Source organism: Dendropsophus ebraccatus, chromosome 4, assembly GCF_027789765.1.
Source record: "Dendropsophus ebraccatus isolate aDenEbr1 chromosome 4, aDenEbr1.pat, whole genome shotgun sequence".
Classification (NCBI taxonomy): domain Eukaryota; kingdom Metazoa; phylum Chordata; class Amphibia; order Anura; family Hylidae; genus Dendropsophus; species Dendropsophus ebraccatus.
The window spans coordinates 45182648-45206904 of NC_091457.1; the positions used below are offsets into that span (position 1 = coordinate 45182648).

General features: G+C 44.4%; 1 protein-coding gene across 1 annotated transcript in view; it reads right to left on the bottom strand.

Annotated features, from left to right (window-relative positions):
- SYT12 (synaptotagmin 12) overlaps nucleotides 1-23841 on the bottom strand; it is a 94100-nt gene extending 70259 nt beyond the window's left edge. Inside the window, exon 1 of the mRNA XM_069968357.1 lies at nucleotides 23756-23841. The gene's annotated coding sequence lies outside the window, so the exon portion shown is untranslated. The remainder of the gene's footprint in view (nucleotides 1-23755) is intronic.
- Between the last annotated feature and the right edge of the window lie 416 nt (nucleotides 23842-24257).

The following is a 24257-nucleotide window of genomic DNA, read 5'->3' on the forward strand; positions in this document are numbered from 1 at the left end:
AACCCATGAACTTAAGATGCTTTATATCGTCGCCATGCACATCGTGCATATGCTTAATTAACTTTGGGACACCTTTCTTAGTTTTGAGTGAGCGGACATGTTCATAAAACCTTCTATTTAGTGGGCGAACTGTCTTCCCGATGTAAAAAAAGCCGCAACTACAGGTTAAGGCGTAAACCACATTTTTGGTCCTGCAGCAAATTAGATCCGAGATCTGGAACACGACTCCACCAAGTTTTACTGACTTACCGGCAGAAAAATGGCAACACCAATTACAATTTCCACATTTAACATTCCCTACAACAGGAGAATTAGTGAGCCAAGATTTAGTACTTATTTTTTTGGGTTCTTTGAACTTGCTACTAACAAGAGAATCTTTCAAATTTTTACATCGGCGAAAAGCTACTAGAGGTTGTGGGGAAAAGTATTTTGTTAACACCGGATCTTGAGTGATAAGAAACCAGTTGTTCTTTATGATGGTACGTATACAATCAGCCATAGGGCTAAATTTGAAGGAAAAGGCAAACCGTGTGGCATCTGAGGATTTGTGTGCGGCACTGCCACTTTTTTTGTGTTTAGATAGGAGTGAAGTGCGTGAGGCTCTAAAAGCTCTATCGCGGGCAACTTCCAGATCTTTGATAGGGTACCCTCTGGTTGACAGGCGGGAGACTAATTCACTAGCTTGAGCTAAGTAAGTGTTATCAGTACTATTAATACGTCTCAACCGCAAGAACTGTCCGTACGGGACAGCCTTCTTGGTGTGTATGGGATGGTAGCTGTGGTAGTGAAGGAAAGCGTTAGTGGATGTGGGTTTTCTATAGCAGGTAGTATGAATAGTTTCGTCATGCAGAGAGACCAAAACATCAAGGAACTCTATCTGATGTGGATCATTTTTATAAGTGAAAGTCATATTCATGGAATTGGAATTTAGATATTGAACAAAATCATGGAACATGTCAGTAGTCCCCTCCCACAAAACAAAAACATCGTCAACAAATCTAAAGTAACCTTTGATGAATATAAGAAAAGGATTAGAAACACTGTAAACCATATTTTTTTCCAATAATGCGAGATATAAATTGGCGAGGGTACATGCGACGGGCGTACCCATCGCAGTACCCTCGTTTTGAATGAACCAGTCATCCCTGAACGTAAAAGCACCGATAGGCTTCTTATGGATGCAGGTGAGGGAGTGAAGGAGTGTCTGATGATGCGCGCATGCGCGCGTGAAACGGCTGTCACACCCTTTCTGTGATTGTATGGCGTCCCCGCCGACTGCTACACACTCTGCATGAATTTTATATTTTGGACTGAATAAAGAAGATTTTTATGGTGAGTGCCCTCTCCATTCCTCTACTCTTTGGAAGTTCGTTCTGTGTCTTGCAATTTCTGAGAGGTGCACCCCTGTTTCTTAGGTGCTTATTAGGTGTTGTTCCGTAGCTACCAGCATTATGTGTTTTGCCGATTGCTTGGAGTGAGTAGTTGCCAGCCAGCTGTCTCTATTGCTCTGATCACTGTTTGACTTACGTGCTTCCTTTGGCTTGTGCACACCCTCCTTGGCTCATTTAGATGTCTTTAACAGACGCCACTTATACAGATGCTATGGACTTAGCTACTATGGATATTAATACGGACACACCAGCACCTTCTACCGCAGAGTGTGAATTAACTGCAGGGCGGTTTGACGCCAACAATTTTTTTCTGCAATGTGATGAGAAAGACTGTTTACAATCATTCAGCGACAAGAGCTTGGAGTTTAAAGTCCAACAATTTGCCGAAAAAGAATTGCGGCTTTTCTGGACTATTAATTCACTGAAAGCCTACATACAGTGTGATCGAGCCCCCAGAGGTTTGAGACAGTATAAAGAAATTTCTCAATTCCACAATGATACTGGCTTTGCTGAGGAATGGGATCATTTACATCAGATCCATGCTATGAATTTGTTGAAACTCATCCTGAAACGTAACGAAACTGAATATGAATTGGCCGCACAAAATCTCTGTAAATCTAAAACGGAACTTCGTACACGTTTGAGTGGCGCCGCTCTCAGTGATTTCCAAAATAAACTTGATGTAAAATTGGCTAAACTACAAATTGAAATTAAAGAACAGAAAAAGGACAAATTCATTCGGGACAAATTAGATTATGAGACTGGGAACGCATTCACCACTAAAAAAGAACCACGATATAACAGAAGAAACTTTAACAATAACAACAATAAAAAGTATAAGAATCAGAGAACTGACCAGAGCTCCAAAAATAAAACAAGATCGGACTTCTGGACAACTGAATCTGATTCTTCATCAACGGAGGAGCTGACACGTAAAAATAAAAATAAAAAACTCAACTGCAGGATCAGAAAAGAACTTTCTACAACAGCAATAATTCTAAAAAACCGGACGTTCAAACCACCTCAACCCGGCACCCGGATGAGTTGGGAGCAGCTGCTTCCACCGGCTCCATCGGTCCGGAAATTGTGGCAAAAAACTTACCAGTTTTAAGAGGAAAATTCGCCGAGGACGTGGGCGAAGAAGGAAAAACGCAAAGTGTGAAAAGGAAACAAGTTTCGTGGAGCAATCCAGGGAACTTCCATTGATCGACGATCCACCTCTGGTTGTTAATTTAACGGACGTGCATTTAGAAGACAATGTTATTGCAGTACTTAATAAAGGCTTGAATTTTTGCGTCACTGAACAGTTCGACCTCGCTGATTTTGAGGTGGACCTGTTCAAGGCCGCACGTAAATTACAATTAAAAAAGTTTTTTGATGTAAATGTCCCCGCAAGCGGTTCAGCGACCCCAGAGGGTGACATTGCTATGTCTTCCAGTGCCCTTGGTTTCTCTCTAGCAGGCGCCACTTCAGCTAGTGATACTGTGGTACTTGATACTTTATTAAGTTTGGCAGATGGTGATAACGGGTCTTTTGCAGTGAATGATACTACTGGCAATAAAAAAAGTTTCTTTACAGGTGGAATTCAGTCCGTTTTCTCTCCCACAATCCCTATTGGTAGTAATGTAGACCTCTTTAGAAATAAAGTCCTTGAGGACGTTAGAGCCCTTATTTATCCCACAGATAAACCTAACTTGACCCCCCAAGAAATTGCGGGCTTAAAATGGCTTAAAAGCCGGGATGACATCACGGTCAAAAAGGCCGATAAGGGGGGAAACACTGTTTTACTCTGGACCACAGATTATTTAAATGAAGCTATGCGACAACTCAGCGACACCAGAACCTATGTCAAATTGAAAGAGAACCCCACTAGTAAAATTAAAGCCCGTCTGCAGACGTTTCTTAGAACCAGCGTCGAAAAAGGGATTTTGTCTAAAAATAAAGCCGAGAAATTATTACCATCTACACCCAGACCCCCCATATGGTATCACATCCCCAAAATTCATAAAGCCATCCTTCCTCCCCCAGGACGCCCCATTGTTTCGGGAGTTGGCTCGGTCACCGAGCCACTCTCGAAATATGTGGATTGGCTCCTGAGACCTCTGCTTCCCAATGTACCCTCTCCTGAGACCTCTGCTTCCCAATGTACCCTCCTTGGTCAAGGATACCAATGAATTTTTATTGGCACTCCAAGACCTTCCGTGCACGGAAAATATGATTTTGGGTACCATCGATATTGAAAGCTTGTATACTAGAATACCACATTTGGGAAGTGTAGAGGCCATTCGGGAGCTGCTTTCTTTTTCTGATAGAACCTCTGAATTTATTGATTTTGTTTGTGAAGCTCTAACTTTGATTTTGGGTAATAATGCTTTTACGTTCAGGGATGACTGGTTCATTCAAAACGAGGGTACTGCGATGGGTACGCCCGTCGCATGTACCCTCGCCAATTTATATCTCGCATTATTGGAAAAAAATATGGTTTACAGTGTTTCTAATCCTTTTCTTATATTCATCAAAGGTTACTTTAGATTTGTTGACGATGTTTTTGTTTTGTGGGAGGGGACTACTGACATGTTCCATGATTTTGTTCAATATCTAAATTCCAATTCCATGAATATGACTTTCACTTATAAAACTGATCCACATCAGATAGAGTTCCTTGATGTTTTGGTCTCTCTGCATGACAAAACTATTCATACTACCTGCTATAGAAAACCCACATCCACTAACGCTTTCCTTCACTACCACAGCTACCATCCCATACACACCAAGAAGGCTGTCCCGTACGGACAGTTCTTGCGGTTGAGACGTATTAATAGTACTGATAACACTTACTTAGCTCAAGCTAGTGAATTAGTCACCCGCCTGTCAACCAGAGGGTACCCTATCAAAGATCTGGAAGTTGCCCGCGATAGAGCTTTTAGAGCCTCACGCACTTCACTCCTATCTAAACACAAAAAAAGTGGCAGTGCCGCACACAAATCCTCAGATGCCACACGGTTTGCCTTTTCCTTCAAATTTAGCCCTATGGCTGATTGTATACGTACCATCATAAAGAACAACTGGTTTCTTATCACTCAAGATCCGGTGTTAACAAAATACTTTTCCCCACAACCTCTAGTAGCTTTTCGCCGATGTAAAAATTTGAAAGATTCTCTTGTTAGTAGCAAGTTCAAAGAACCCAAAAAAATAAGTACTAAATCTTGGCTCACTAATTCTCCTGTTGTAGGGAATGTTAAATGTGGAAATTGTAATTGGTGTTGCCATTTTTCTGCCGGTAAGTCAGTAAAACTTGGTGGAGTCGTGTTCCAGATCTCGGATCTAATTTGCTGCAGGACCAAAAATGTGGTTTACGCCTTAACCTGTAGTTGCGGCTTTTTTTACATCGGGAAGACAGTTCGCCCACTAGAAGGTTTTATGAACATGTCCGCTCACTCAAAACTAAGAAAGGTGTCCCAAAGTTAATTAAGCATATGCACGATGTGCATGGCGACGATATAAAGCATCTTAAGTTCATGGGTTTGCAACGGGTGTTTCATAGTGATGGTGTGGACACAAATAAAAAACTCCTGCAAAAAGAAGCCAAGATTATTCTAAAAACAAATGCACAAAGTGGCTGTGGGTTGAATGAACGGACCGATCTAAGTATGTTTTTGTGAATTTCCTGCTCGTGTATATATATTTTTTGTCGCTTTTCTTCTTTTTCTCTTGTTTCTTTCTTCCCATTGCAGAATATTGAAAACTTCACTGTAACGTGGTTTTATACTGTATTTTTTAAACCTATGCATTTCTGTTGTTACGCCCCTTGTACCTGCACCGATAGGCTTCTTATGGATGCAGGTGAGGGAGTGAAGGAGTGTCTGATGATGCGCGCATGCGCTCGTGAAACGGCTGTCACACCCTTTCTGTGATTGTATGGCGTCCCCGCCGACTGCTACACACTCTGCATGAATTTTATATTTTGGACTGAATAAAGAAGATTTTTATGGTGAGTGCCCACTCCATTCCTCTACTCTTTGGAAGTTCGTTCTGTGTCTTGCAATTTCTGAGAGGTGCACCCCTGTTTCTTAGGTGCTTATTAGGTGTTGTTCCGTAGCTACCAGCATTATGTGTTTTGCCGATTGCTTGGAGTGAGTAGTTGCCAGCCAGCTGTCTCTATTGCTCTGATCATTATTATAGTATTGTATTACTCCCCAAAATTTATACAAGTTACCAATATACACTTATTACCGGAAATGCTTATAAAGTGCTTTTTTTCCCTGCACTTACTGCTGCATCAAGGCTTCACTTCCTGGGTAAAATGGTGATGTCACGACCCGACTCCCAGAGCTGTGCGGGCTGTGGCTGCTGGAGAGGATGATGGCAGAGGGACACTGAGGGACACAGGGCACTGGAGGGACACTGAGCATCCCTCTGCCATCATCCTCTCCAGCAGCCACAGCCCGCACAGCTCTGGGAGTCAGGTCGTGACATCACCATTTTATCCAGGAAGTGAAGCCTTGATGCAGTAGTAAGTGCAGGGAAAAAAGCACTTTATAAGCATTTCCCGTAATAAGTGTATATTGGTGATTTGTATAATTTTTTGGGGGGAATACAATTCTTTAATAAACATCTTCACAGGACTTTTCCTTTAATGTTTTGCTATTTTGGATGGATATTTTAGGAGGTTTGGAACCAAATGCCAATTTTAAATATAGTTATCAACTCAACATACAATGGTTGTCCCAGAATAAATTAATACTGTATGTCGAGGGGCCACTGTAGTTCTCAATATATCAGGAATCTAAAAATACAAAGGTCATTCATGGGACACTCTAATTGGGGAAAATCCCACAATAAAAAGGGCCATAAGAGATCAACCAATCAACGAACACCAATGTCAAACCTTTTATGGCCTGGACAATGTATTGGGAAGTGAAATTCATCTGGGCAACCCTGTGACCTTGCAGGCCTGCCCAGCCAATCAGTGATTGAGGCGGGACACTGCTGCAGCTGCTGAGTGGCTGGGCAATCCGGAAGCGGTTGAACAGTGGGAGGGATCGGTGGGATACCAGCAGCAGTGCAGGAGCCAGGGGGGGCATGTGCACTTTATAATTTTCAAATGACCTATTCTGGGGCATATATTAAAAATGGACCCTGCCCAGAGTACCCCTTTAATACACTATTTTAAAGTTAATAGCTACTTTTACAACAATGTTACATTTGCATTACAATTCTATGTAGCAACCAATTCCTTTGACATCATTATCAATTACAACTAAGCCTACATGTAGAATCTCAAGCAAACAAATAAATTGCTGTAAGCTCTGTCCAACATGTCTAATAAGGGATATCCCAGACCTTCCCTCCCAACTCCCCCAGAATCCTCTCGGGTATTTCAAAATGACATTTTGAGGAATGAAGCAATCCATACACTGTCTGAAGAGATTAGCTGACAAGACAGTACTGCTGCAGGCATCAATACCACTCCTGAGGAAGTCAACTCTGGATAGGTCAAGATGACATTAATTTGGGGTTCTTATTGAACCACTAACCCATGGAAATTAAGGAGATTGTGCAGCAAAGTCAATGCACATAATAAGTGATTAATGAATGCAGGTCAATCGGTACAGTGCTGTAAAGCCCTGTTGTCCTAAAAATGCTTCATAGGAGGTTTTATTGCATGATTTATGGGTAGTTGTCTCTGGAGCCAGTTGTAGCGTCTTATTGCTGAGGCACCTGGTAGACAAACAGTATTGACCCTAGCTCATGTGGTGGCCAAAAATTATGGCATAGCACCAGCCTTTACTAGAGAGTGGTTGCTTAGAGGAAAAAACATGGTTGTACTTCACAACTGTGTCCGTAAGCCTGGAGTTGTCTGCCCTTTGAAGGATCAAATTGCTCATACACAGAAGACTGCAAACTGGAAAAGTTATGAGCAATTTTCTCACCAATGCTCCAAAGCATGTAAAAACTGAAGCAAGTCTATGGTCTTGATTTAGGATATTCTACAATGTATAACAAAAAGAAAAAAAAAAGACCTATGTGTCTCCATGGTTACTGACTACAAACATATTCTGTGTAGTCTGATCCTGCCGTCATGTGTTACTTTTCTCTATCTGCCTAGCCTTCATAATAAACAACATATTGTAGAAGAAGATGCAGGTGAAACTGAGGAATGACTGTAAAAAAAGACTACACAGAGAGTATATTTTTAGATGGTTACCATAGAGAGACATACGACTGCCTGGAAACTGCAGACTCAAAAGACTAGAATATTCCTGTTACATATTAAATGTTTAATACATATTAAAATACATTTAGAGTAGGATAATTAGATATGATTACTAATAAAAAATAATAAAAAAAAAATGCATCTAAAGAAAATCATATAATTAACAATATATAAATAAAAAAATATATATTTAAAAAGTTGACACATTCTTGTTTTTGATTAATCTCAGCAATAACAGAATGGCAGCATACTTACCAACCATTAAATTTCCAAAATTGAGGCCTTCAAGGCTATGTTCACGTAACATTTTTGATACATCATATTTTGTAAATAATGATCATTACTATTTCTTTTATTATTTCCTCTCAAAAACATTGGGTGAACATAACCTAAACTCAATTCTGGGCGCAACTAGGTCCAACACTTTTGGGTGGGTTGTCATAACATGAGAAATGTCTACTCAGCAGTTGGTTTACTGCATGATCAGATGCATGATCTCAATATACATTCAAATTGCTTCCTCTTCTGTTGAAATTCTCTAACTAGTTGCTTATAAGCCTTAGATAAAGTAGAACTTTTTCAAAAAAGTATGCACTCCCTAAAGGACACCAGGGTTACCCACTGTTCAATATGTCTGCTAGTACTGACTTAGTAGTCATCTAAAATTTTGAACCTGAGGAACAGGTCCAGTAGTAAAGTAATAGAAGGACGTTAAGTATAAGTCATCCACTCATTTGCTAAATGGAGGTTGAGTTAGGATTCTGTGTCTGCCAGAAATGCATAAATCATTAAATTTTCTTTCATAATGCGAAAATCCCACTTACTGCCATACAAAATTAACCTCAATTGACAATATCCAATTATCTGGAAACATGAAAGACAAAAAACTTCAAGAGTTACTTAAAAGGGGAACTCCACATAAGGAAAACTTGCTTTTTATTAAAAGTATATTAAAAGTTATATAGATAAATCTATATAATGTATTACCATATCTGTGCGGTTCTGCCACACTGGTAGCTGGTTAAAATCCAGGAAGTGAAGAAAAATGGCCTCTGTGCCAATCCACATTGTCTCCTGCTCCCACTGCTCTTCCACCTTAGGAGACAAATATTACATGCCTCTGTCTCACATTGTGTGTGTTTGCTGAGCACAGGCTGATGATGCAGACAGGGGGCAGAGCGTGATGTCACAGGAGGCTTGGCTGGATCCCCCAATCCCCTCAGTGATTCACCATGTCTGTCCAGCCAGAAGCAGGTGCATCAAATTTGCTGATGAGCGAGTAGTGAAATATTCGACTTTCGAGAATTCGAATCGAATAGGCACCGATATTCGACTATTCGAATGAGTATTCGATCCCATTATAGTCTATGGAAAAAAAAATTGCGGCACTTGGAAATCAAAATTCCACCACTTGGAGGTCACCAAGCCCCCCCATGAAACCTCCCTAAACGATGCAAACACCTCCGGAATGACACTGGGACATTAGGGGGAGCATGCCTGGGTGCACCCAACACCCCAAAATGGCAGTATAATGCCACTCTCTGCAGTTGCGAAGGAAAAATATTTGCGAATGCTTTACGAACATTTATGGCAATGTTCACACATTTTGTTCGCATTTCTTGCGCAGTGTTACACACATGATTCCAATGTGCGTCCACAGAGTGTCATGTTATTCGCGCGTATCACGCGTCATGCTGTACGAACGTTACTGGAACAGTATGTATGACGTGCCTTTTTCTGGGCTACTGGAACAATATGTATCATGTGCCTTTTACTGGGCTACTGAAACAGTATATATCAGGTGCCCTTAGTGGGCTACTGGAACAGTATGTATAACGTGCCCCTAGTGGTGTTAACCCCTTAACGATCGCAGGCGTATATTTACGCCCTGCGGTTGTTAAGGACGCTCTGAACCACGGCGTTCCCGGGTGCCGCTTGTAGCCCGGGACCGCCGGTATTAGCGGGCACGGTCCGATCGCCGTGCCCACTAATACAGTAATCGGATGCAGCTGTCAAAATTGACAGCTGCATCCGATTACCGTTTGCAGCGTCATCCCTGGTGTCTAGTGGGGAGATCGCTCCTCGGGGACGTTGTCACGGAGGAGCGATCCCCGTGTCTGTGCCGGCCGGGTGTCAGCGGCGTAATGGCGCTGATCCCGGCTTGGCAGCAGCCGGAAGTAAACGAGTGCCTATCTCATGGATCTCTGCAGCATATCTATGCTGCAGAGATCTCTATGAGAGATCAGTGTACTCATACTAGAAGTCCCCCAGGGGGGCTTCTAGTATAAGTGTAAAAGTAAAAAAAAAAGTGTCATTATTAATAAAAAAAAACCTCCCCTAATAAAAGTCTGAATCACCCCCCTTTTCCCAGGTTATTAATAAAAGTAAACAAATAAATAAATAAACATGTTTGCTATCGCCGCGTGCGTAATCGCCCGAACTATTAATTTATCACATTCCTGATCTCGCACGGTAAACAGCGTAAGCGCAAGAAAATCCCAAAGTGCGAAATTGCGCATTTTTGGTCGCATCAAATCCAGAAAATTTTTAATAAAAAGGGATCAAAAAGTCGTATATGCGCAATCAAGGTACCGATAGAAAGTAAACATCATGGCACAAAAAATGACACCTGACACAGCCCCATAGACCAAAGGATAAAAGCGCTATAAGCCTGGGAATAGAGCGATTTTAAGGAACGTATATTTGTAAACAATGGTTTTAATTTTTTACAGGCCAACACAAAATATAAAAGTTATACATGTTATATATCGTTTTAATCGTAATGACTTGTGGAACATATATAACAAGTCAGTTTTACCCCAGGGCGAACGGCGTAAAAAAAACACATATCCACTAAATACACAAAATGTGTTTTTTTTTTTTCAATTTCACCACACATTGAATTTTTTTCTGGTTTCGCAGTGTACTTTATGCAAAAATTCAGCCTGTCATTGCAAAGTACAATTAGTGGCACAAAAATTAAGGGCTCATGTGGGTTTCTAGGTGAAAAATGCAACTGCTATGGCCTAAGGAGAAAAAAACGAAAACGCAAAAATCAAAATTGCCTTAAGGGGTTAAACAAGGACCCTATAAGTCACTTGTACACACAGGGTACTGGAATGAACACACCTGCTGATGTTGATGCTGCTGTAATATCATCTATTTCTTAGCACTGAGAAGTGCTTTGGATTCAGAGATGACTTTTTCGCTTGATCTTAGCCCTGAAAAGGACTTTTGGGCTCTGTAGTAATCCTGCCTAACCAAAACGCTACTAAAATCTATCTCTCTGCTGCAAGATCTCTCCCTGGCTAGGTTGAAAGCTCATCTGCGGTCGAGAGGCGGAAGCCAAGTATTTAACCCCTTAAGGACAGAGCCTGAAATGGCCTTAAGGACCGGAGCAAATTTTATGAATTTGACCAGTGTCACTTTATTCATTAATAACTTCGGGATGCTTTTACCTATCCGGCTGATTCTGAGATTGTTTTCTCGTGACATATTGTACTTCACATTTCTTGTAAATTGGAGTCGATACTTATAACGAATCTTTATGAAAAAACCCGAAATAGCGTGAAAAATTGTGAAAAAATGCATTTTTCCAACTTTAAAACTTTTCTGCTTATACAGAAAATGGTTATACCACATAAATTATATATTAAATAGCATTAGCAACATGTCTACTTTATGTTGGCGGCATTTATTAAACTATATTTCATTTTTTTTAGACAATAGGAAGCTTAAAACATTAGCAGCAAATTTCCAAATTTTCTGTAAAATTTCAAAATCAGATATTTTTAGGGAACTGTTCAGGTTTAAAGTGTATTTGAGGGGACTGTGTGTTAGAAAGCCTCACGAAGCACCCCATTTCAGAAACTGCACCCCCTAAACTCTGCAAAAGCACATCCAGAAAGTTTTTTAACCCTTTAGGGGAGTCACAGAAATAAAAGCTAAGTGTGTAAGAAATTTGAAAATTTTAATTTTCTGTGCAGAGATTTTATTGTAATCCAATATTTTTCATAATTATAAACCTATTACCAGAGAAATGCACCCCAATATTGATTGCCCCATTTCTGCAGTTTATAGAAATACCCCATATGTGGCCCTATTGCGCTATTTGACGCAACCACAAGCCTCAGATATAAGGGAGCGCCTAGTGAATTTCAATGGCTCCGTTATTTTTGGTCATTTTTGACTGTACCACTTCAGGTTGGCAGAGGCTCTGGGGTGCCAAAACCTAAAAAACACCCCTAAAGGGACACCATTTAGAAAACTACACCCCTCAAGGAATGTAACAAGGGGTGCGGTGAGCATCTGGACCCCACAGGTGCTTCACAGATTTTCCAAACAATATGGCTTGAAAAAAGACTAAAGTATTTTTTACACTAAAATGTTGTTCTAGCCTTCAATTTTTCATTTTCACAAAGGGATAAAAGGAAAACAAAAACACAAAACATGTAGCACAGTTTCTCCCGAGTACGGAAATACCCCACATGTGGACATAAAGTGCCAAGCGGGCGCAGGACGAGCCTCCAAAGGGAAGGAGCGCCAATTGGCTTTTGGAAGCTGGATTTCACTGGAATGGATTTCAAGGGCCATGTCGCATTTACAGAGCCCTCGTGCTGCCAAGACACTGGAAACCCCCCACAAGTGACCCCATTCTGGAAACTACACCCCTCAAGGAATCTAACAAGGGGTGCAGTGAGCATATGGACCCCACTGGTGACGGGCACAAATGTGGAAAAATGTGACGTGAAAGTGAAAATTTTAATTTTTTCACTTTCATGGCACAAATGTGGCCGTCATCCAGGGGTCCATATCCTCACTGCACCCCTTGTTAGATTCCTTGAGGGGTGTAGTTTCCAGAATGGGGTCACTTGTGGGGGGTTTACAGTGTTTTGGCAGCACAAGGGCTCTGTAAATGCGACATGGCGTTCATCATCCATTCTAGCCAAATCCAACCTCTAAAATCCAAATGGCGCTCCTTCCCTTCGGAGGCTTGCCCTGCACCCACATGGCGCTTTATGTCCACATGTGGGGTATTTACGGACTCGGGGGAAATTGCTCTACACATTTTGTGTGTTTTTTTCTCTTTTAACCCCTTGTGAAAATGATAAATTCAAGGCTAGACCAACATTATAGTGTAAAAAATTTAATATTTCATTTTCACGCCACATTGTTCCACATTTGTGCCCGTCACCAGTGGGGTCCATATGCTGACTACACCCCTTGTTACATTCCTTGAGGGGTGTAGTTTCCATAATAGGGTCACTTGTGGGGGGTTTAACTGTCTTGGCAACACAGGGGCCTTTTGAATGCAACATGGCCCCTCGAAATCCATTCCATCCAAATCCAGCCTTCAAAAACCAAATGGCGCACCTTCCCTTTGGAGGCTTACCCTGCACCCGCATGGCGCTTTATGTCCACATGTGGGGTATTTCCGTACTCAGGGGAAATTGCTCTACACATTGTGTTTTTTTTTATCTTTTAACCCCTTGTGAAAATGAAAAAATCAAGACAAGATCAATGATTTAGAGTAAAAATTTTAAAAAAATTACACTAAATGTTGGTCTAGCCTTGATTTTTTTCCATTTCCACAAGGGGTTAAAAAAGAAAATGAACACAAAACGTGTAGGGTAGTTTCCCCTGAGTACGAAAATACCCCACATGTGGACATAATTTGCCATATGGGCACAGGGCAAGTCACCAAAAGGACAGAGCGCCATTTAGAGGCTGGAATGGGGGATGGAGGCCATGTCGCAATTACAAAGCTCCTGTGCTGCCAGAACAGTAGAAACCCCCGACAAGTGACCCCATTCTGGAAACTACACCCCATAAGGAATCTAACAAGGGGTGCAGTGAGCATATGGACCCCACTAGTGATGGGCACATGTGTAGGACATGTGCCGTGAAAATAAAAAATACCATTTTTTTCATTTTCACGTCCCAAATGTGGCCGTCACCAGGGGGCCATATACCCGCTGCCCCACTTGTTAGATTCCTTATGGGGTGTAGTTTCCAGAATGGGGTCACTTGTGGGGGGTTTCTATTGTCCTGGCCGCACAGAGGCTTTGTAATTGCATCATGGCATCCTCTAATGGGAATGGCGGCCATACCTACTTAGCTGGGGAAAAGGGACAATTCTAATTTATTTGGGGGTATTAGGCCAATTATTGGTTTATAAGGTTGGAAAATGACAGGTGTCCATCAAACTCAACCTGTGTTGATCCAGAGGAAGGCAAAAACCCCTCGTGAGGCAGACGACAGTAGCCTCATCACAGGGGAAAAATTCCTTCCTGACTCCATAATGGCGATCAGAATAATCCCCGGACCAACGTGACCCCTGAAATAGGAATAAGGGAGAGAATTTAGATAATGTAGAACCCCAATGACGTGTGGTGCGCCTTGGAGCGATCCAGTATGCAGAGGCCGGGGGGATCAGGACAGGTGTCACACTGGTAAATGGTGTCCTTCCTGATCCCCCTGTTACCCCACACTCTGCACTTCTTCTGGGGTCTCCTGTTCTCCAGTGTGGGGGACGTCACCTGGAAAATGTTGTCCTGGTGCGATACGGGGTCCTTCATATCCAGAAGCGCTGGGTCCGCTCCATGGCTGCTAAATATTAGGGCTCTATTACTGCTTCTGATATGTTCGGATCGTGCCGCAAGCTACAGTAGCTCGGGCAGCGAGGGACCGGAAGAGGGGGTGCTGGTATAAAAGTTATCCCCGTACGGGTGGTGGTGACCTTTATCCAGCAGTGGGAAGATCAGTTCCCGGACGATCTCCCCACTAACTCCGAGGATGGGGGGGGGGGCATCTGGCGGCTGGATTCGAGTGTCCCTTCCTTCATACACTCTAAGGGTACGTGCACACTGCGGAATCGCGAAGGATAACCCTTTGTGCATTCCGCAGTTGGCACCCGCCGGCGGACTGATGCAGGCGCACGTCTCCGTCCGTGTCGTAGACTCCATTCTATGCACGGGCGGATTCCGCTCTGCGTCCAACGTGTTGATGGAATGACGGATGATGGAATCCGCCCGTGCATAGGATAGAGTCTATGACACGGGCGGAGACGCGCCCCTGCATCAGTCCGCCGGCGGGTGCCAGCTGCGGAATGCACGAAGGGTTATCCTTCGCCATTCCGCAGTGTGCACGTACCCTAAATCTGTAAGTGTACCCTGAGGTACTCTCACAGAGTTTGTAGAATTTCACGCCATACCGTCATCTCTTATTGGGACGGTACTGGCGGAAAAGACGTGTCTGGGGGGCAGCGTACGCTACGCTACTCCCAGACACGTCACTGGATGATGAGGAGGATGAGGATGAATGGAGGAAAGAAGGATCCCCCCAATTCATCCTCACTGGCTGTTTCGGTGTCGGAGGCAATAATAACGTATGCGTCCGACACCGAAAACACCCTGGGGGCCATCTTTATATGGGGATTGGTATATGGGGTATGTAGTGGTGTAGTGTAAAACTTTATTCAATGTAGTGTGGTGTAATGTAGTGTTTTTTTACGTGTTTTTTACAGTAAGTATACAAAAAAAACCTACGCCAAAAATGGTGTTGCTGATGAATGCCGCACTTATGTTCGGCACTTATAAGCAGACCGTGGCAGTAGGATATAAAAAAAAAAACACCCTACGCCAAAAAGGAGGAGTTGCTGATTAGCAGCGCACTTTCGTGCGATGCTGATCAACACTCAGCGGCGATAGGGTGCGGAAAATAGAAAAAAAAAAAATTGGGAAAAAATTTTTTTTTTTTACTACATTCTGAACATCCCTGTAGTGGCTGATAAGTGTATTACACTTATCAGCCGCTAGGGGGCAGCAGAGCGCAAGATCCGAAAATAGACGACGCTGGAGCCGGAAAAATACGAAAATAGACGACGCTGGAGCCGGAAAGAGACGATCGGGACTCACGGAAGAAGCCGAAGTCCCAACAAGAGGAAGTGGACGCCGGGAACCCGGAAGACGCCGATCAGGACCCCGGGACAGGTGAGTAATGTACAAATACCTGCTCCGGACCCCTCAGCTACCTAGCTGAGGGGTCCGGAGCAGGTATTTATTACTTGTGGGGACTTTGATCGCCGTGAACGGCCGGCCGGCTGGCCGGCCGTTCACGGCGATCGGGACGGTGGTACCGTGACCACCATTACTTTTTACAGTAATGGCGGTCGGTGCCGTCCTCGGACAGCACCGACCGCCATTTTTTTCCGGGTCATCGGGCCACCGATGGCCCGGAAAGGTTCCGATCGCCGCTATGGGCTTATCAGCCAATAGCGGTGATCGTCGGCATGGGGGGGGTTAACAACCCTCCATGCCGACAGGGAGAGATGGCCTGCTATGTATTATAGCAGGCTATCTCCCCCGATCGGGACCCGGCCGGCCGCGGCGCCCGTTTAAAGGGATGACGTACCGGCACGTCATGGGTCCTTAAGTGACAGTGATCCATGACGTGCCGGTACGTCATGGGTCCTTAAGAGGTTAAAGAGTCACTGTCGTATTTTTTTTTTTTGCAGAAATCAATAGTCCAGGCGATTTTAAGAAACTTTGTAATTGGGTTTATTAGCCAAATCTGCCATTATCTGCATGTAAAAAGCCTTTTCCCAGGTCCCCCCCCTCCTTCCTCTTTTTCATCCACTCTGAAAAATCTGAAAATTGTGACTTGTTGCAGGAGATGTACCCTGTCTGCTCTAGGGAGAGGGGAGGGGGGAGGAGGAAGGAGGGAGTTAGCCGGCAGCAGAAAGCAGATAACAGAGGATTACAGGCACGGAGCTGGGTGACAGCTGTAATCTGAGCTCAGACAGGTCACTGGTGATGGTCAGAACAGATAACGAGTGAGGGATTTGTAGATTAACTCTTTGTTGTCCTGTTTTGGTCTTTTCTTTAGCTCTCTCCATAGGAGAACAATGAAGACAGGGGGGAGAGCTTCAAACTGCTTTTTCATGATAAAAATGCATTTTTCGGATAATAAACCCAATTACAAAGTTTCTTAAAATCGCCTGGACTATTGATTTCTGCAAAAAAAAATTCACGACAGTGACACTTTAAGATTCAAGGTCATGTGGTTCTGCTATCCAATGAGGGTAGACAACGTTTTCACGCTGCGTGCATACTCCCAGGGTCCCTCACGGCCTCCCTGCATGGTGATTGGGTTAAAAAAAGTACCAACTGCGATGGGAGGGCTTTCGAATGTTTCCCGCGTATTCGCCTCACTACTCGATTGAATTTGAATCTTTCGAATACCGCAATATTCGATCGAATACCTACTCGATCGAATCGTATTCACTCATCAGTAATATCTTTTCTAAGATAATAAGAAGGGAAATACTAAAAGGGCAGACTAGATGGACCCAGTGGTCTGTAAATATATATGTTGTTTGCTGGGCTCTCAAGGAACAGCCAGGCTAAGCCACCCGGAAGCAAATGGACACATTGTTTTGCTCAGTACAGAGATTCCCAGGGAGTCTCCACACATGAGCCCCCAAAGATCAAACCTTCTCAGATGTCACTATGACACGTAAGAAGTTTGCTGACATGATTCTATTGGCCGCAATCAGCCATGAAAGAACTGTTTTCTCATTTTGATCATTGGTTCTTTTACACAAGCTGATTATCAGGAACAGGTGCTCCTATAAACACTTTCATCTGATATTGGTCCCGTATAAAAGGGTCATTAGGCTGACTCTTACCTCAAGTGTACGCTCAGCTTTAGTTATTGGCATGCCATATTAATGACCTTTTATTATACTGCACAATGAAGTTTGCCCTCATGTAGCTGGTTCACGTCTCAGAATGGCCATAGTAAGGCAAAGTACATGCATATATAGCCTCTCTAATTCCTCGGAATCAATCCGTAGTGCCAGGAGCGACCATGTAACTAGCAGCTACTAGTCATTCCATCAGATTTTTATTGAGCCTTATTGAACTCTCCGGAAATACTGAAGCTTCCTAATACACTCATTAGCAAACAATTCAAGCTCCACTTTGGATGACCTTTTGGCACATTAGGGGTTGTAGTTCATGTTTATTCTGCTCCCTGTTTCCCTCGTCCTCGAAACATCTAACAGCCTAAATGTCACAATTGTTAGTTGTGTACTAAATGCCTGGAGGCGATGAAGTGACCAGAATTTACTGTAAGATGCAGCTAGGCGTCTCAAATGATTCCTTTTGTATCTTAGCAATGACCTAATTAAATCAAATCTACAAGTTGCTGCGAATGGAGAATAAATGAGAAGCATATAGTCATGTCTTCTTGTATTCAAGCTTTGGAGATAATGTAATAAAAGGTGAAGGGAAGAACTAGAGAAAAGACTCAGCAATCCAGCAGAATGGACTGAATGTAATATTAACTTTTCTTTTTAGGACACATAGCTTCTATCATGCGCATAGGGAAGTGTTGCATTGATTGTGAGTTATTCTTATATAATAAGCAATTTAGCAAATGGCAATCTTAGAACCAATGTAAAATATTATAGCATGGCAATCCTTAGTAGATTTGTAATGCAGAAATGAAGTATCGCATAGATAGATTTACCCTACAATATGAATGGAAACTACAGAACAACTACTGCGTTTCCACAAAAATAAGGCATCCTCCTAAAATAAGTCATCTCAACTAATCTACCAAGTATCCCAAAATAAGCCCCCCGCCAAATAAGGCAGACCCCACCCTGAAAGTAAGGCTTCCCCTAAAAGTAAGACTGTCCACCACCCGCTGCCGCTCACCCCCTCCCTCCCTGTGATTGTCCCGTGCTGCTCACATCATCAGTCCCCGTCCCCGTGCATCTCTCTCCCTCCCATGTCACTCACCCCTCTCCCTCCTGTGCTGCTCACCTCTCTCCTTCCCGTGCCCCTCACCCCTCTCCCTCCCGTGCCCCTCACCCCTCTACCTCCCGTGCCACTCACCCACTCCCTGCAGTGCCACTCACCCCTCTCCCTCCTGTGCCGCTCACCCCTCTCCCTCCTGTGCCGCTCACCCCTCTTTCTCCCGTGCCCCTCACCGTTCTCCCAGCAGTGCCCCTTAACCCTCTCCCTCCTGTGCTGCTCACCTTTCCTCCTTCTGTGCCTCTCACCTCTCTCCCTCCCGTGCCACTCACCTTCTCCCTCCCGTGCCACTCACCTCTCTCCCTCCTTTGCCGCTCACCTTTTTCCCTCCCGTGCTGCTCACCCCTCCACCTCCCGTCCCGCTCACCTCTCTCCCTCCTGTGCCGCTCACCTCTCTCACTCCCGTGCCGCTCACCTTTCTCCCACACTTGCTGCTCACCTTTCTCCCTCCTGTGCCACTCACCTCTTTGCCTCCTGTTTCGCTCACCCCTCTCCCTCCCGTGCCGCTCACCCCTCTCCCTCCCGTGCCGCTCACCTTTCTCCCTCCCGTGCAGCTCTCCCCTCTCCCTCCCGTGCCGCTCATCTCTCTCCCTCCTGTGCCGTTCACCTCTCGCCCTCCCGTGCCACTCACCCCCCTCCCTCCCGTGCCACTCACCCCTCTCCCTCTAGTGCCGCTCACCTCTCTCCCTCCCGTGCCGCTGACCAGTCTTCCTCCCATGCCGCTCACCTCTCCCCCTCCCGTGCAGGTAACCACTCTCCCTCTGCCCCGTGCTGCTCATGAGTTGCCTCCTGTGCTGCTCACCTCTCTCCCTCCTGTGCCGTTCACCTCTCGCCCTCCCATGCCGCTCACCCCTCTCCCTCCCGTGCCGCTCACCCCTCTCCCTCCCGTGCCGCTCACCTCTCTCCCTCCCGTGCTGCTCACCTTTCTCCCTCCTGTGCCGCTCACCTCTCTGCCTCCCATGCCACTCACCCTTCTCCCTCTAGTGCCGCTCACCTCTCTCCCTCCCGTGCCGCTGACCAGTCTTCCTCCCATGCCGCTCACCCCTCTCCCTCCCGTGCAGTTCACCACTCTCCCTCTGCCCCGTGCTGCTCATTAGTCTCCCACCCTTGCTGCTCACCTTTCTCCCTCCTGTACCGCTCATCTCTCTGCCTCCCGTGCCCTGAAGGTGCTTGTCTGGTGGCGCTCCCGAGAAAAAAGACATCCCCCGAACAGGCCCGCTTATGCCATGAGGCGGAATGAGCCTTCCGCCTCAGGCGGCAGATTTTGTGGTCCGGCAGGGGGCGGCATTATGTCCCCCCTGCTGTCATTTTAGTTAAGTATCACTTAACAAAAATGACAGCGGCCGCTCACCTGTCCCATTGCCCGCACTCTCCACATCCCGTCAGGTCCCGCAACATCACCCTGCAGCTGTCATCCACCTCCAGGCTGTGGTGAGTGCCCAGGGTTGGTGGGGGATGCGTTGGGGCGATCGAGTCGCGCGGGGCCGCCGGGGGGTTGTTGCGGTTTGATGCGGTGCAGGTGGTGCATTAAACCGCAACTCCCCCCCCCCCCCCCAAGGCCCCGCGCGAACCGATCGCCCCACTCACTCACCACAGCCTAGAGGTTGATGACAGCTGCAGGGTGACGTCGCGGGACCTGACAGGATGTGAGGACAGCGGAGAGCGCGGGCCGGCTGAGGCGTGGGACAGGTGAGCGGCTGGCTGGGGGGGGAGGGGGGGGCGATGACAGCCATCACTGAGGGGGCGGCCGTCTGAGGTTTGCCTCAAGCGGCAGAGACCCCAGAATCGGCCCTGCCCCCGAAAATAAGACAGGGTGCCTCTTGGGGAACGAAAATTAATATAAGGCACTGTCTTATTTTCGGGGAAACACGGTAGAAATGTAATATCCCCAGGACTGCTATTTAGGTGGGTGATGACAGTAACTCTTGTGCCTACTGTAATGCTGGAGCTCCATGTTATTGCTGGCTCCACCATATTAATTAAAATATAGAATTTGGGTAGGTGCCCAAAAAATGTTGGCAACTCATTTCTGCGAGACACAGTCTCTTGGCAGGTTTCAAAACATGAAAATGACTGATTTTCAGTAATTGTAAGCCCTACATACCAACTGCAGGCAACACTGTCTTTAACGGGGTTTTACAGTTAAAAAAAAAATATTTTGAAATAAAACATTAGTCAGAGCCCCTGGAGGTCCCAGTCAGTCCAAGCATTACTTATATAGTCCATTGATTTTAATAGGCATCATGTAATGCTTGGTTTACCCTGTGGTGGTGCTGCAGGGAAATTAAATGCTTGTGCCACGTTAATTGCTTTGTGTAACATTGCACCATGTGATCAGTTTATCATCCTGGGACCTTATGTACAATCTATGCAACTTTCCCATCAAAAATCTTCATAAAAACTAGTAACATCAATTAAAACTTTTAAATTGTATCTTCAAATAAAGATTTCACATTCAGTTTTCATTCTTATCTGATAATCATACAATATAACTTTATATATTTTTGAGTTACCTGTCTGTTAACATCGAGTTTCTATCTTACAATTTTGTTGACTTTATAGCTACCTAGTACTGAGTAGTACTGCTATGAAATAGCTGCTGGACCCGCTGCCACCCTATCCAGTAGATGGAGTGCCTCCTATGCAGATGCTTGAGAATCCTCTTTGAAGGGGTAATCTAGCATGGCCACTTTCTTCCAGAGACAGCACCACTCTTGTCTCCAGTTTGGGTGGGGTTTTGTAACTCAGTTCCATTGAAGTGAGTGGCGCTTAATAGCAAATCACACCTAAACTGGAAGCAAAAGTCGTACTGTCTCTGGAAGAAAGTGGACATGTTTTTGTACCCCTTTAAAGTGAACTTGTCATCATTTCATGCTGCCTGAACCACAAGACATCAGGGAGATCCTTGATGGCTTCTTTCTGCCCCACCATCCTGGATTGATAAATCTCTCCTTGTTTGGGTGTGGAGATTTATCAATCAACACTGGTGGGGTTGGGAGAAACTGGGAGGGACTTCGCCAATGATTTGTGGTTCAGGCAATGCTGCTTGGCAGACATAGACTGGATCTATCAGGTGGATGGATAGTTAGACATTTCGAATAAGTAAAAATTTATGAAATGGGCGCTCCCCTAATCCTCTGTGCATTTCATTGTTATTATGTGCACAAAACATGATTATGCCACTCAGCTTAAAGGGGTTCCTAAGGCTACATGGCCACTTTCTTTGAGACCGTTACCTCACCTGTCCTCAGTTTGGGTGCGTTTTTCTGCTCAATTTCATAAAAGTGAATGGAAAAGCGTTGTAATACCACACACAACCTGAGGACAGGGGTGGTGCTGTTTTTGCAAAAAACTGGCAGTGTTTATTTCTAATGCAGAAAACCCTTGAAGACAATCTGCTCACTAATACAGAGAATGGTTTACACCCCTACATATATCCAATCTCAAAGAAAGGAGCCCCCTAGTAAGGATGTTATATGTAGAACAGACTAGGACAGTAACAGAAACCATCACAGAAAACTTCCTCTATTTTAACGTCAAATGCACCGGATAGACGCCAGATCACCAGATCTTCCGGATTATCAGTCAGTTCTAAAGCAGGGTATTAAACTCACTTGAATAACATGGTTATATAAAATCTGCTATAATAACCTTGTTTATTCTCTCCTCTGCCTGTTCTGCTTCTGATCTGGGGAAACTCCACATTATATTGCAATTCTGTACTAAAACAAGTGGCAGGTTATTAGAAATCCACTAATTTAGGAAGCTTAGTGCCAGATATCCATAAGGTGTATAGGAAGCTTAGTGCCAGATATCCATAAGGTGTAATGTCCTCCTCGATGACGTTCCCCATTACACTATAAACAAGATGCAACATTCTCAGATCTTTGTTCCTTGGTAATATGTATAGTGGTGACACCTGCTCCTTCTACCATTTCCATTTTTGCTGATAGACAATCATTGCATACTAAGCCATTTCATCCTCAGGACTGGAAGCTTTTAGGGTGTCTTTATTTATGTATTATGTGCCCTATAATTCCTTATAATGTGCAACGCCTCACACTGGCTATCATGTATACCAGTAGTAACTCATGTGTTCTGCTTTATAACAGGATGACCTACATTCCCAATACCAATAATATATAGTAGCTTCTTGCAGCTTCACACCCTAGTAGTCTGTTTAGTCTAGGTATACAGCAATGTGGAATCAGTGATTTAATACGGAAAAACATGATAAATGGAACCTATAATGGTAAATATAAGGGGGATTCACAAAAACACCAAAAACTGCAAGAATACAGGTATCCTTTACAGGGTCTGGCTAGAGAATGGGAACGAGCGACAATCCAGTCGGATAATCACAGTGATTTACATTCACAATAGCAAGCTCAGCTTCTCCAACTTCTTGCAGTGTACATGTATTGCTATGGATTTACTGACCTCAATGAGCCAAGTGTGAACTGCAGCAGTGTACAGAGTATAGGCTTATGTAACAGGCAGCTACCCTATATCCCAATGTGATGATGGAGGGATAAATAGGTAGATAGATTGATAGGTGGGAGGTAGATATTGGTGATAGATAGGAGAAAAATCGATAGATAGATAGATAGATAGATAGATAGATAGATAGATAGATAGATATGAAATAGATTGGAAAATAGAGAAAGCAGGAGAAAGAATAAGATTTAGACAGATATATTATGAAAGGAAGAGAGGGCACATTAGGCTAAGAGAGACTAGTCCCATCATACTCTGGACCCTATAACTCAGCTCTGGAAGAGTGCCCAGCATCCATCAAAATCAATGGACACTCACTGTTTTTAATAGGCACCCTGCAATGCTGTGAGGGAAAACAAGAACTTTGAGGACCCCCCCCCCCCAATATGCAACTAGACACCCCTAAGGTAGCCTGTTGCTGGGGAGGGGGACACCTTTAATCTCTATAGGTGATAACAACCTACTAATATTCATCCTGTAATACAGTAATCATACTGGATAATCTAAGCTACAGACCACTGTATACTTTAAATAGAGTATAAAAATGACAGAACACTTAGGAAGTTTGTGATGAAATGATGTGTGCTATATATAAACAAGCTACACTAGGCATATAGACCACACAGGTAGACTATATACTAAGCTACATAACCTATAAACAACAACAATAGACTGCAGCAAATATAGATAATATTTCCACAAACAGTGTGCAGTGTCCTCTCTGCTGGCTGGGTGGCTACACATGTTATGTAACACAGATACAGGAGTCTAACACAACTCCCAAGTTTCTGCACAGAACAAGAAGAGAGTGGGCAGGAAAGGGTTACCTTGCTCAGAGTTTGCTGCAGGAAGAATCAAAGCTGCTCCTGGCTCCTTACATGTGATTTCTGCCCCTAGGACAGGCTGCTCTCCTGTACACAGCCATGTTGGAGCAGATGCTGGGGATGTCCTGGTCAGTGCTGGAGACCCTGCTCTCATAGGTGCATCCTGGAGACTGCACATCCACAGGGATGCTTGGTATTTTGGGAGAGTGATGATGATGATGATGATGCTTCTCACTGCATTCATTCAAGCCCTCCTACTGACTGCAGAAGTCCCACCCCTGAAAGCACTATATGGGGAAGCTGAGGAGAGGAGCATCCTCAGGAAAACACTTTGGTGTAGGGGCATTCCCATTACTGCACAGGCTGGGAATCACACTGGGATGGCTGGGCTGCTGCAGTAGAGACTGCAGGCTGCACTTCCCCAATGTAATGCAGATATGGAAGAGTATATAGCAGGATCATTGCCTCCATCACACGCCAGGCACACTCATTGCTGCTCTTTGCC